This window comes from Canis lupus, chromosome 27 (genome assembly GCF_011100685.1).
Source record: "Canis lupus familiaris isolate Mischka breed German Shepherd chromosome 27, alternate assembly UU_Cfam_GSD_1.0, whole genome shotgun sequence".
Lineage (NCBI taxonomy): Eukaryota > Metazoa > Chordata > Mammalia > Carnivora > Canidae > Canis > Canis lupus.
The window spans coordinates 40,688,309-40,702,966 of NC_049248.1; the positions used below are offsets into that span (position 1 = coordinate 40,688,309).

Sequence of the window (14,658 nt, forward strand, 5' to 3'; positions counted from 1 at the left end):
GTGGCTCTGGAAAAAAGCATAAAGGACTCAAGAGACTTCATGACTGCAGAATTTAGATCCAATCAGGCAGAAATTAAAAATCAATTGAATGAGATGCAATCCAAACTAGAAGTCCTAACGACGAGGGTTAACGAGGTGGAAGAACGAGTGAGTGACATAGAAGACAAGTTGATGGCAAAGAGGGAAACTGAGGAAAAAAGAGACAAACAATTAAAAGACCGTGAAGATAGATTAAGGGAAATAAACGACAGCCTGAGGAAGAAAAACCTACGTTTAATTGGGGTTCCCGAGGGCGCCAAAAGGGACAGAGGGCCAGAATATGTATTTGAACAAATCCTAGCCGAAAACTTTCCTAATCTGGGAAGGGAAACAGGCATTCAGATCCAGGAAATAGAGAGATCCCCCCCTATAATCAATAAAAACCGTTCAACACCTCGACATTTAATAGTGAAGCTTGCAAATTCCAAAGATAAAGAGAAGATCCTTAAAGCAGCAAGAGACAAGAAATCCCTGACTTTTATGGGGAGGAGTATTAGGGTAACAGCAGACCTCTCCACAGAGACCTGGCAGGCCAGAAAGAGAAAGGGCTGGCAGGATATATTCAGGGTCCTAAATGAGAAGAACATGCAACCAAGAATACTTTATCCAGCAAGGCTCTCATTCAAAATGGAAGGAGAGATAAAGAGCTTCCAAGACAGGCAGGAACTGAAAGAATATGTGATCTCCAAACCAGCTCTACAAGAAATTTTAAGGGGGACTCTTAAAATTCCCCTTTAAGAAGAAGTTCAGTGGAACAATGCACAAAAACAAGGACTGAATAGATATCACGATGACACTAAACTCATATCTGTCAATAGTAACTCTGAATGTGAACGGGCTTAATGACCCCATCAAAAGGCGCAGAGTTTCAGACTGGATAAAAAAACAGGACCCATCTATTTGCTGTCTACAAGAGACTCATTTTAGACAGAAGGACACCTACAGCCTGAAAGTAAAAGGTTGGAGAACCATTTACCATTCAAATGGTCCTCAAAAGAAAGCAGGGGTAGCCATCCTTATATCAGATAAACTAAAATTTACCTCGATAACTGTAGTGAGAGATGAAGAGGGACACTATATCATACTTAAAGGATCTATCCAACAAGAGGACTTAATCCTCAATATATATGCCCCGAATGTGGGAGCTCCCAAATATTCAAATCAATTAATAACCAAAGTGAAGAAATACTTAGATAATAATACACTTATACTTGGTGACTTCAATCTAGCTCTTTCTACCCTCAATAGGTCTTCTAAGCACAACAACTCCAAAGAAACAAGAGCTTTAAATGATACACTGGACCAGATGGATTTCACAGATATCTACAGAACTTTACATCCAAACTCAACTGAATACACTTTCTTCTCAAGTGCACATGGAACTTTCTCCAGAATAGACCACATAGTGGATCACAAATCGGGTCTGAACCGATACCAAAAGATTGGGATCGTCCCCTGCATATTCTCAGACCATAATGCCTTGAAATTAGAACTAAATCACAACAAGAAGTTTGGAAGGACCTCAAACACGTGGAGGTTAAGGACCATCCTGCTAAAAGATGAAAGGGTCAACCAGGAAATTAAGGAAGAATTAAAAAGATTCATGGAAACTAATGAGAATGAGGATACAACCGTTCAAAATCTTTGGGATGCAGCAAAGCAGTCCTGAGGGGGAAATACATCGCAATACAAGCATCCATTCAAAAACTGGGAAGAACTCAAATACAAAAGCTAACCTTACACATAAAGGAGCTAGAGAAAAAACAGAGATGGACCCTACACCCAGCAGAAGAAGAGAGTTCATTAAGATTCGAGCAGAACTCAATGAAATCGAGACCAGAAGAACTGAGGAACAGATCAACAAAACCAGGAGTTGGTTCTTTGAAAGAATTATAAGATAGATAAACCATTAGCCAGCCTTATTAAAAAGAAGAGAGAGAAGACTCAAATTAATAAAATCATGAATGAGAAAGGAGAGATCACTACCAACACCAAGGAAATACAAACGATTTTAAAAACATATTATGAACAGCTATACGCCAATAAATTAGGCAATCTAGAAGAAATTGACACAATTCTGGAAAACCACAAACTACCAAAACCGGAGCAGGAAGAAATAGAAAACCTTAACAGGCCAATAACCAGGGAGGAAATTGAAGCAGTCATCAAAAACCTCCCAAGACACAAGAGTCCAGGGCCAGATGGCTTCCCTGGGGAATTCTATCAAACGTTTAAAAAAGAAACCATACCGATTCTAGCAAAGCTGTTTGGAAAGATAGAAAGAGATGGAGTACTTCCAAATTCATTCTATAAGGGATCCCTGGGTGGCTCAGTGGTTTGACGCCTGCCTTTGGCCCAGGGCACGATACTGGAGTCCCGGAATCAAGTCCTACATCGGGCTCCCGGCATGGAGCCTGCTTCTCTCTCTGCCTGTGTCTCTGCCTGTGTGTGTGTGTGTGTGTGTGTGTGTGTGTGTGTGTGTGTGTCTATCATAAATAAATAAAAATCTTTAAAAAAAAATTTGTTCTATGAGGCCAGCATCACCTTAATTCCAAAACCAGACAAAGACCCAACCAAAAAAGGAGAATTACAGACCAATATCCCTGATGAACATGGATGCAAAAATTCTCAACAAGATACTAGCCAATAGGATACAACAATACATTAAGAAAATTATTCACTATGACCAAGTAGGATTTATCCCCGGGACACAAGGCTGGTTCAACACTCTTAAAACAATCAATGTGATCCATCATATCAGCAAGAGAAAAACCAAGAACCATATGATCCTCTCATTAGATGCCGAGAAAGCATTTGACAAAATACAACATCCATTCCTGATCAAAACTCTTCAGAGTGTAGGGATAGAGGGAACATTCCTTGACATCTTAAAAGCCATCTATGAAAAGCCCACAGCAAATATCATTCTCAATGGGGAAGCACGGGGAGTCTTTCCCCTAAGATCAGGAACAAGACAGGGATGTCCACTCTCACCACTGCTATTCAACATACTACTGGAAGTCCTAGCTTCAGCAATCAGACAACAAAAAGACATTAAAGGCATTCAAATTGGCAAAGAAGTCAAACTCTCCCTCTTCGCCGATGACATGATACTCTACATAGAAAACCCAAAAGACTCAACCCCAAGATTGTTAGAACTCATACAGCAATTTGGTAGCGTGGCAGGATACAAAATCAATGCCCAGAAACCAGTGGCATTTCTATACACTGAGACTGAAGAAAGAGAAATTAAGGAGTCAATCCCATTTACAATTGCACCCAAAAGCATAAGATACCTAGGAATAAACCTCACCAAAGATGTAAAGGATCTATACCCTCAAAACTATAGAACACTTCTGAAAGAAATTGAGGAAGACACAAAGAGATGGAAAAATATTCCATGCTCATGGATTGGAAGAATTAATATTGTGAAAATGTCAATGCTACCCAGGGCAATATACACGTTTAATGCAATCCCTATCAAAATACCATGGAATCTCTTCAGAGAGTTAGAACAAATTATTTTAAGATTTGTGTGGAATCAGAAAAGACCCCGAATAGCCAGGGGAATTTTTTTTTTTTATGATAGCCACAGAGAGAAAGAGAGAGAGGCAGAGACACAGGCAGAGGGAGAAGCAGGCTCCATGCACCGGGAGCCCGATGTGGGATTTGATCCCGGGTCTCCAGGATCGCGCCCTGGGCCAAAGGCAGGCGCCAAACCGCTGCGCCACCCAGGGATCCCAGCCAGGGGAATTTTAAAAAAGAAAACCATATCTGGGGGCATCACAATGCCAGATTTCAGGTTGTACTACAAAGCTGTGGTCATCAAGACAGTGTGGTACTGGCACAAAAACAGACACATAGATCAATGGAACAGAATAGAGAACCCAGAAGTGGACCCTCAAATTTATGGTCAACTAATATTCGACAAAGCAGGAAAGACGATCCACTGGAAGAAAGACAGTCTCTTCAATAAATGGTGCTGGGAACATTGGACATCCACATGCAGAAGAATGAAACTAGACCACTCTCTTGCACCATACACAAAGATAAACTCAAAATGGATGAAAGATCTAAATGTGAGACAAGATTCCATCAAAATCCTAGAGGAGAACACAGGCAACACCCTTTTAGAACTCAGCCACAGTAACTTCTTGCAAGATACATCCACGAAGGCAAAAGAAACAAAAGCAAAAATGAACTATTGGGACTTCATCAAGATAAGAAGCTTTTGCACAGCAAAGGATACAGTCAACAAAACTAAACTGAAAGCCTACAAAATGGGAGAAGAGATTTGCAAATGACGTATCAGATAAAGGGCTAGTTTCCAAGATCTATAAAGAACTTCTTAAACTCAACACCAAAGAAACAAACAATCCAATCATGAAATGGGCAAAAGACATGAAGAGAAATCTCACAGAGGAAGACATAGACATGGCCAACATGCACATGAGAAAATGCTCTGCATCACTTGCCATCAGGGAAATACAAATCAAAACCACAATGAGATACCACCTCACACCAGTGAGAATGGGGAAAATTAACAAGGCAGGAAACCACAAATGTTGGAGAGGATGCGGAGAAAAGGGAACCCTCTGACACTGTTGGTGGGAATGTGAACTGGTGCAGCCACTCTGGAAAACTGTGTAGAGGTTCCTCAAAGATTTAAAAATAGACCTGCCCTACGACCCAGCAATTACACTGTTGGGGATTTACCCCAAAGATAAAGATGCAATGAAACGCCGGGACACCTGCACCCCGATGTTTCTAGCAGCAATGTCCACAATAGCCAAACTGTGGAAGGAGCCTTGGTGTCCATCGAAAGATGAATGGATAAAGAAGATGTGGTTTGTGTATACAATGGAATATTACTCAGCCATTAGAAACGACAAATACCCACCATTTGCTTCAACGTGGATGGAACTGGAGGGTATTATGCTGAGTGAAGTAAGTCAATCGGAGAAGGACAAACAGTGTATGTTCTCATTCATTTGGGGAATATAAATAATAGTGAAAGGGAATATAAAGGAAGGGAGAAGAAATGTGTGGGAAATATCAGAAAGGGAGACAGAACATAAAGACTCCTAACTCTGGGAAATGAACAAGGGGTGGTGGAAGGGGAGGAGGGCAGGGGATGGGGATTAATGGGTGACGGGCACTGAGGGGGGGCACTTGATGGGATGAGCACTGGGTGTTATTCTGTATGTTGGTAAATTGAACACCAATAAAAAATTAATTTATTTAAAAAAAAAGATGTGGTCTAAATATACAGTGGAATATTACTCAGCCATTAGAAACGAGGAATACCCACCATCTGCTTCAACGTGGATGGAACTGGAGGGTATTATGCTGAGTGAAATAAGTCTATCGGAGAAGGACAAACATTATATGGTCTCATTCATTTGGGGAATATAAAAAATAGTGAAAGGGAAAAAAGGGAAAAGGAGAGAAAATGAGTAAAAATATCAGTGAGGGTGACAAAACATGAGAGACTCCTAACCCTGGGAAACGAACTAGGGGTAGTGGAAGGGGTGGTGGGCAGGGGGTTGGGGTGACTGGGTGACAGGCACTGAGGGGGGCACTTGACAGGATGAGCACTGGCTGTTATGCTATATGAGGGCAAATTGAACTCCAATAAAAAAAAATTTTTTTTTAAAAGAAAGGCCACCTATAAGCAATGACTATCATAGGCCTCTCTTTATTCATTTATTACTTGATATTTAATATAATAATATTTTATATAAAATTGTATATGGCTCCAATTGACAAATGACAATCTGATATGCAAATGTAGTAAGTAATGTCGAAACTAAAAAAACCGTAGTAAAAATTTAATGAACCAAAGAATATTATATACTACAGTTATAAATCAGTACGAAGGCAACCATTATCTTCATCTATCTCATATGCATTCACTAATAATCAAGAATAATTTATGCTTCTGAAAACTCAAATCCAATTATTACCGAGATAACTTAACCAAACATAAGAAAAGGAGGATAAGGAAGTTTAAAAGCACAAATTAACAAGTCAGACACAGAAAAATATAATTAAGAAGTAAGTTCAGACATTCAAAAAGATCTATAAATTGGGCATTACTCCATAAATACATCCAAGAAAAAAAGAAAAAGAAATCAATAATACAACTCTTATAAAAGAATAAAAATTGGGCAGCCCAGGTGGCTCAGCAGTTTAACGCCACCTTCAACCCAGGGCATGATCCTAGAGACCCGGGATCCAGTCCCAAGTCAGCCTCCCTGCAGGGAGCCTGTTTTTCCCTCTGCCTGTGTCTTTGCCTCTCTCTATGTGTGTCTCTCATGAATGAATAAATAAAATCTTTAAAAAAAAAAAGAAGGAATAAAAATTTTAGGAAATACTAAGATTCATCTCAATACATTTGAAAAGCAGGCTTTTGTTTAATTTAGAGGAATATGTAACTCAAGAAAAAGAAAATTGAACCATTACTCAGCCATTAGAAATGACAAATACCCACCATTTGCTTTGACGTGGATGGAACTGGAGGGTATTATGCTGAGTGAAGTAAATCAATCGGAAGGACAATCATCATATAGTTTGACTCATATGGGGAATATACAAAATAGTGAAAGGGATTATAGGGGAAAGGAGAGGAAATGAGTGGGAAAAATCAGAGAAAGCGACAGAACATGAGAGACTCCTAACTCTGGGAGACGAACAAGGGGTAGTGGAAGGGAAGGTGGGGAGGGGGTGACTGGGTGACGGGCACTGAGGGGGCACTTGACAGGACGAGCACTGGGTGTTTTGCTATATGTTGGCAAATCGAACTCCAATAAAAACATATACAAAAAAAAAAGAGCAGCAACAAAAACACTGCAGAAGAAAAATGGCAAAGAACATGAATAAATGGTCCACAGAACAGGAAGTAACAGCAAATATAGATGAAAAACAAACAAAGAATTACCTCAAGTTGCAGGAAAAGGTACACTTCTGGTACACTGCTGGTACTCTTACACTGCTGGGAGGAATGCAAGCTGGTATAACCAGTCTGGAAAACAGTATGGAGTTGAGTTAGGGACAGATGGAGCTAGGCAGGGAAAAATAAGGGAAAGGCCCAGAGTCAGGCTCCCATAAATCCCAAGGATACTAGAGATAAGGCAACAAAAACAGAGAAAAGGAAGTAAATCTGGCCCCCTGGCTCCAAAATGTTATCTTCCTATGACAGCTACAAAGTAATCACAAAGACTCACCAGACTAAAAGACAGCCTTATGTCATTCACTCAAGACAGCACAAGAAATCTCAAGGCCATAAACTCCCTGGTTAGGCTCTCAATAAAAGGCCAGCCAATAAAGCCCTCAATGGCAACTCTGTCGGGAACCCCCTCACTCCTGATAGCATTTTCTGTATCCTTGCATAATAAACATCTATCATCTTTACTCACTCTCCTTTGTCCACGAGATTCATTCTTCCACTCCCTGAGACAAGAACCAAGCTCTCTTGCACCAGAAGTTCCTCAAAAAGTTAAAAATAGAGCTACCCACAACCCAGAAATTACACTACGAGGCATTTACCCAAAAGATACAAATGTAATGATCCAAGGGGGCACTTGCACCTCAATGATTAAAGAACCAATGTCCACATGGTCAAACTATGGAAAGAGCCCAGATGTCCATTGGCAAATGAATGGATAAAGAAGATGTGCTACATATATACAAAGGACTATTACTCAGCCATTAAAAAAAAAATGAAATTTTACCATTGGCAACAAGGTGGATGGAACTGGAGGGTACTATGCTGAGCAAAATAAGTCAATCAGAGGAAGACAATTATCGTATGATTTCACTCATATGTGGAATTTGAGACAGAGGATCATAAGAGAGGGGAGGGAAAAATAAAGAAGACAAAATCATAAAGGGAGACAAACCATAAATGACTCTTAACTATAGGAAACCAACTGAGGGTTGCTAAGGGTAGGTAAGTAACGGGATGGGGTAACTGGATGATAGACATTAAGGAGGGCATGATATGTAATGAGCACTGGGTGTTACATACAAATGATGAATCAGTGAAATCTACCTCTGAAGCTAATAATACACTGTGTTAATTAAGTGAATTTAAATTAAATTAATTTTTCTTTTTTTAATATTTTTATCTATTTATTCATGAGAGACACAGAGAGAGGCAGAGACACAGACAGAGGGAGAAACAGGCTCCAGGCAAGAAACCTTGACCAAGATCACACCCTGAGCAGAAGGCAGACACTCAATGGCTGAGCCACCCAGGTGCCCCTCAATTAATTTTTCTAAGTAGCTCAAAAGGGCAACAAGCACAGACAGTTTTTCAGATGAGTTCAAACTTCAGTGTTAAAGATTTTATCTATTCATGAGAGACACAGAGAGAGAGAGGCAGAGACACAGACAGAGGGAGAAGCAGCCTCCATGCAGGGAGCCCAAAGTGAGACTCCATCCTGGAACTCCAGGATCACACCCCGGGCTGAATGAAGGTAGCATCAAGCCGCTGAGCCACCCAGGCTTCCCAACTTCAATGTTATATGTATTGTTTAGAGTACAGAATCAAAATACAAATACAAAATATGTAACATTAAATAATATTCAACCACATGCTTCATGATAACAGATAATACCAGACTGAAGTAATTACAGTGTAATAAAACAACACTGCTACTCATATTACTTGAGAAGATGATGCAATTTCCCTCCAAAGCAGTGAGACAAGATGAGAAGATGACATTTACAATTGCAAGAGTGGGATCTACAAATATCAGAGTTCATCATAATTATCTACCCAGAAATCTAAGAAATCTCGATCAGAAATGAGAATTTATTAGCATTCCAGGAGAATTCAGAAAGGGAAAACAATTGTTGAATATTCTTGCAATCAGTAGTTTTTCTATTAGTCGATAGCAATTGTGAACCAAAAAGATATATCATACAAAAAGCCATTTGCTACAGCAAGATCAATATATAAACATCAGGATTAAACTTCATAAGCACACAGAGCTCAAACGAGCAGACCAAAGCAACAAAACTGAACAAAAATGACACAAGATGTGCTTGACTCAGCAGAGTATGTATTCATTAGGCATCTTCAAGTGACCAAAATGTGATTAACAATAACAGAAACTTAAGATTTATCATTGAACTAGCAATAGGTCTGGAGATACATAGCTCCAGTTAGTTGAGTAACTCAATCAAATCATCAATGAAGTGGCTTCTTCCCATCCATCTGCTGTGCCATCTTCATGCATGAGATTTCATCCTCCTCCTTGCTGTAGGGTAAGCCTTGAGAGCTGTATTCTCTCTTGTAATGCAAGGGCCTGACTTACGCTTTGGTTGCTTAGGCATCTTGAATAAACCCACTGCCAGGAGTGGAATCCAACAGATACAGAGATACTGGTTCTTTTCCACAGCTGACTATTTCAACTACATATTGTTTTGTTTTTGTTTTTGTTTTTTTCTCTCCCCGAACTTTAAATTCCCACTCTTGTGTTAAAATTCACCAACAGAAAGGGAGCCCAGGAAACCCCAGGTCCCCAACCTTGACCCAAGTAAAAGGAAAACGAGGCATTCTTTCCTTCCCTCCCTTCCCCCAAAGACTTCACCAGGTGGGCCTAGTGATCTATGAAATTTCCAGGTCTTGTAAGTAATAAATCTTTGTTTCTTCAGGGATGACTGGGTGTATCAGTGGTTGAACGTCTGCCTTCAGCTCAGGGTGTTGTCCCAGGGTCCAGGATCAAGTCCCACATAGGGCTCTTTGTGGGGAGCCAACTCCTCCCTCTGCCTATATCTTTGCCTCTCTCTCTCCCTTTCTCTCTCTCTCTCTCTCTCTTTGTCTCTCTTCCTGTCTATCATGAATAAATTTTAAAAACTTTTTTAAAATATTTTTATTTTTTTCAGTTCCTGATGACTGTCATTAACGGCATCTATAAAAGAAACCATAAGCGTAAAACCAGGAGAAAAATTGGTTTGGAAAGCGAACCTGGGTAGTTTATGGGGCCAAGGTATGTCCAACCCACAGCTGAACTATCCATAGGCTAACACTGGCACAAAACTCTTCTCTAGGTGGCTTCCTCCTAGGGATCATAGTCTTATAAAACACAAACCAAAGCTAATAGAAGAAATACCGGTACTTTAGCCTGTTCTTGAGCTTTACATAAATGAAACCATTCGAAAATACTAAAACTCTGAAAACTCAGTCTCCCAAGTCTTGATGAGGAGATGGTAACCTTCAATCTCCTTTACCTTGTGTTTGCTTTTTACACTCATCATCTCAGGCAAAAGAACAAGTAATGAGTGCTGGGAAAATTGGACATCCACATGCAGAAGAATGAAACTAGACCACTCTCTTTCACCATACACAAAGATAAACTCAAAGTGGATGAAAGAACAAAATGTGAGACAAGATTCCATCAAAATCCTAGAGGAGAACACAGGCAATACCCTTTTTGAACTCAGCCACAGCAACTTCTTGCAAGATACATCCATGAAGGCAAGAGAAACAAAAGCAAAAATGAATTCTTGTGACTTCATCAGATAAGAAGCTTCTGCACAGCAAAACAAACAAACAAACAAAAAACAGTAAACAAAACTAAAAGACAACCTACAGAATGGGAGAAGATATTTGCAAATGACATGTCATTTTTGTCTCTCACCTTACAAGGCAATGTTCTCTAGATGAATTCACCTTCAGCTTTACTACTTACAATTGTCTATTTGCATGTCCTTAAGGAGTCTCTTTGCATGACAATTGTCAATTTCCCTGATCTTGCTGCTTTTAAGAATCTACAGTGTTTGCTGATCCAACACATAAAGCTGTGTTGGGTCTTAAACCCTGAAAATGCTAAAAGGGAAAAATGTTAGTAGAGATTTCAGGCCAGTGCACATTTATATATTCGGGCTTTTCTGTGATTAGGGTCCAGAACTGGTTTGGACCAATTTAAACCTGGGCATCCTACACCCAATGACTGGTTTCACATGCTCTGAAATAATCTCTTCACTAGAAAGGGGAACCGTCCTGCACTGTTGGTGGGAATGTGAACTGGTGCAGCCACTCTGGAAAACTGTGTGGAGGTTCCTCAAACAGTTAAAAATATACCTGCCCTACGACCCAGCAATTGCACTGTTGGGGATTTACCCCAAAGATACAAATGCAATGAAACGCCGGGACACCTGCACCCCGATGTTTATAGCAGCAATGGCCACGATAGCCAAACTGTGGAAGGAGCCTCGGTGTCCAACGAAAGATGAATGGATAAAGAAGATGTGGTTTATGTATACAATGGAATATTACTCAGCTATTAGAAATGACAAATACCCACCATTTGCTTCAACGTGGATGGAACTGGAGGGTATTATGCTGAGTGAAGTAAGTCAGTCGGAGAAGGACAAACATTATATGTTCCCATTCATTTGGGGAATATAAATAATAGTGAAAGGGAATATAAGGGAAGGGAGAAGAAATGTGTGGGAAATATCAGAAAGGGAGACAGAACGTAAAGACTGCTAACTCTGGGAAACGAACTAGGGGTGGTAGAAGGGGAGGAGGGCGGGGGGTGGGAGTGAATGGGTGACGGGCACTGGGTGTTATTCTGTATGTTAGTAAATTGAACACCAATAAAAAATAAATTAAAAAAAAAAAAAGAAGATGTGGTCTGTGTATACAATGGAATATTCCTCAGCCATTAGAAACGACAAATACCACCATTTGCTTCGACGGGGATGAAACTGGAGGGATTATGCTGAGTGAAATAAGTCAATCGGAGAAGGACAAACATTATATGGTCTCATTCATTCGGGGAATATAAAAAATAGTGAATGGGAATGAAGGGGAAAGAAGAAAAAATGAGTGGGAAATATCAGAAAGGGAGACAGAACATGAGAGACTCCTAACTCTGGAAAACGAACTAGGCGTGGTGGAAGGAGAGGTGGGCAGGATGTGGGAGTGACTGGGTGATGGGCACTGAGGGGAGCACTTGATGGGATGAGCACTGGGTGTTATTCTGTATGTTGGCAAATTGAACACCAATAAAAAATAAATTTATTTTACAAAAAAAAAAAAAAAGAAGAAAATGTCTCTGTCACAAACTAAACAAAAACTTTGGATCCAGTGCTTGTCAGACCAGGTTTCATGGACAGGATAATTGAACTACCCTTGCCCCAAAAAGGACTAGAAGTACATCTGTCAGATTCCACAAGCAGGGTGATGTTGGCTGACGATGTAACCCTGGATGACTTGATCATGGCTAAAGATGACCTCTGTGGGGCTGACATCAGGCAATCCATACAGAAGCTGGTCTGATGGCCTTGAAAGAACTTAGAATGCAAGTAACAAATGAAGACCTCAAAAAATGTAAAGAAATTTTCTTTATGGAAAACAAAAAGTTACACCTGAGGGGCTTGATCTCTAACAGACTAGAAGTGCCTGAAGGAAATGGTTGGAAGTTTCCCCCCCACCCTTTTGAGGGATGAGAATATAAAGTTGCCCGGAGGAACCTGGGTTCCAGTTGATCTTTCTTAGCCAAAGTAGGAAGTGTAAGATGACCACTGGGCTGCCTTCATCTGTTTGGCAGATCTCTCCAATAAAAAAAGATCATGCCATTTATTATATAATATATATATATATATATTATATATTAAAGAGGACCTCCTCCATGTTCAGTGGGGGCTCAAAAGATGTCCTCCACCACATAAGACCCTTGTCCTATCCCTTCCAGGCTGAGCCAAAGTGCTCTAGGGCTCCAGCAGCTATTCCACTGCTCACCTATTCATGTCAAGTCCTGAACAGCCTCTTACCTTGCTTACACTCATATTTTACGGATGCAGTGCCAGCCAAGGATCAAAGCTTTCCAAATACCAAAAATCACACTAAAATGGCCCTTATTACAAGGAGTACCTCTAGCTTCCTAAAAGTGAGATTTTCATTAGCTGAGGGGCTGCCACATATTAAGCAGTCAGGATTTCAGGTCTGAATTTAACCTTACTCAAGGAATGAAATTTACAGGGCCCAAGAGAAACAAAGGGCTACAGGCAGGAAGGCACAGGTGTTCTGGCCTCCAGCTGTCCTCTCTTAGACTATAAATAATTGCTTTAATTCAGATAATTGAAATATCACCCTGGAGAGAACTCCTGTACCTCAGACTACATTTACCTTTCTAGTTATAGCAAGCTGTGGTTACTGAGTCCAGAGCTCAGCTTCAGGCTGGGACTTCAGGGATTACAGGGCAGCAGCCCAGCTTCCCCTGGGGCCCACAACACCCCATGGCTGCCTAAGCCAGGCAGCCTTTCTATTCGTTCTGGTGGATTCTTCCTTCTTTAAGTGACACTCTGAGAAGAGCATTCAGAAGCACAGAGAGCATAAAGCAAGACCTAGCACACTACTGCCCCTGAGATCAGGAGAGAAGGTATTCATGAAATGTGTGTCTGTTGTTCAGAATATGAGCTGTTTGGAAATATTGTCCTTGACCTTCCATAGAGTGGCCCAAATTGCAGAATGACCTCTCTATTTAGATGTTCTGGAAAATAATCCTGATGCTCTGATAGATCCAGTGCTTCCAGAGCCTCCCCTATGCTAACTTCCTTCACTCACTGACAGCCAAGGGAACAGGCTATGTGCTCTGTAAAGAGGTGCTTGTGACAGGGCTTCCCTTATTGGGATTACCTACCAAGTGTCTGGTCCTGATGGTGAAGACAGAACACGTGGAGTTGCCTCCTCCAAGAAAAGCCAGGAGAATGGTAATATCTTTTCTGTGATTCTGGTGGTACTCGAATTTTTCTGCCTGGGATGTTCTCTGTATGTTTCAATTGGTGCTTTTGTACCAGCTGCCTTGGCCACTTTCTCTCCCTCCCTGCCTCACCGAAGACAGTACACTTTAAAGTCTAGGCATCAATCTTCTCATGGGTTCAGAGAATCTTTGGGATCAGATCCCAAAGGGCTGAAAAAGACTGACGCCTGCAATGAAAGAGGACAATCAGAAATGCGGATCACACTATCAGAGCCACCTGTTTTCCTGCTTGCCCAGTACACAGTAGAAGCACAGTAGACTTCCTTTCCTTGATATTCAAGTCACCTGAGAACTGGTCACCGTGAGACACTGTGAATAGTATGAGAGACGAGAGGAGAAGAAAGCTCTGATAATCACTTCAAGTGAATCAAGTTTGTCAAAGGTACCACCTGCTCCAGTGCTGATACGCTTCTCCCCGAAACAGATTTCACCCCATGAACCTAGCACTTTTGGTCTGTTTGCCACAGACCAGCTCATAGGTTCCCTAGAGCCACCTTGTCTAGCCTGACCTTCAGCACACAACCTTCAGGCATTTCTTCATTCCAAAGACAGCTTTGAACAGCCAGTGTCCAGGTAAGTTTTCCACACACCAAACACTCCCTCTTAACGGAAACTGGCTGTCAAATAGCTTTCTCTTTGGGCAAGATTGGGTGATCATGCTCCAGCAGAGTTTTTCTCAAATTTGGGCTTCATCCTTAAGTCTGAAAAATAAATCTGTGATTTGCTATATTAGCAGCTCCATTGGAGAAGATGCTGACCTTAGTTAACTTCCTGAAAGCCACAAAATCATACCCAATATCCTGCCATATAGCTTTGTAAGAGAAATTGAGCAAATATCCAG

The 14,658-nt window shown here is 40.8% G+C and overlaps 1 pseudogene; it reads left to right on the plus strand.

Moving 5' to 3' along the window:
* The window catches only part of LOC111092874, a 58,823-nt pseudogene extending 46,380 nt beyond the window's left edge, over positions 1–12,443 (plus strand).
* Positions 12,444–14,658: the final 2,215 nt, after the last annotated feature.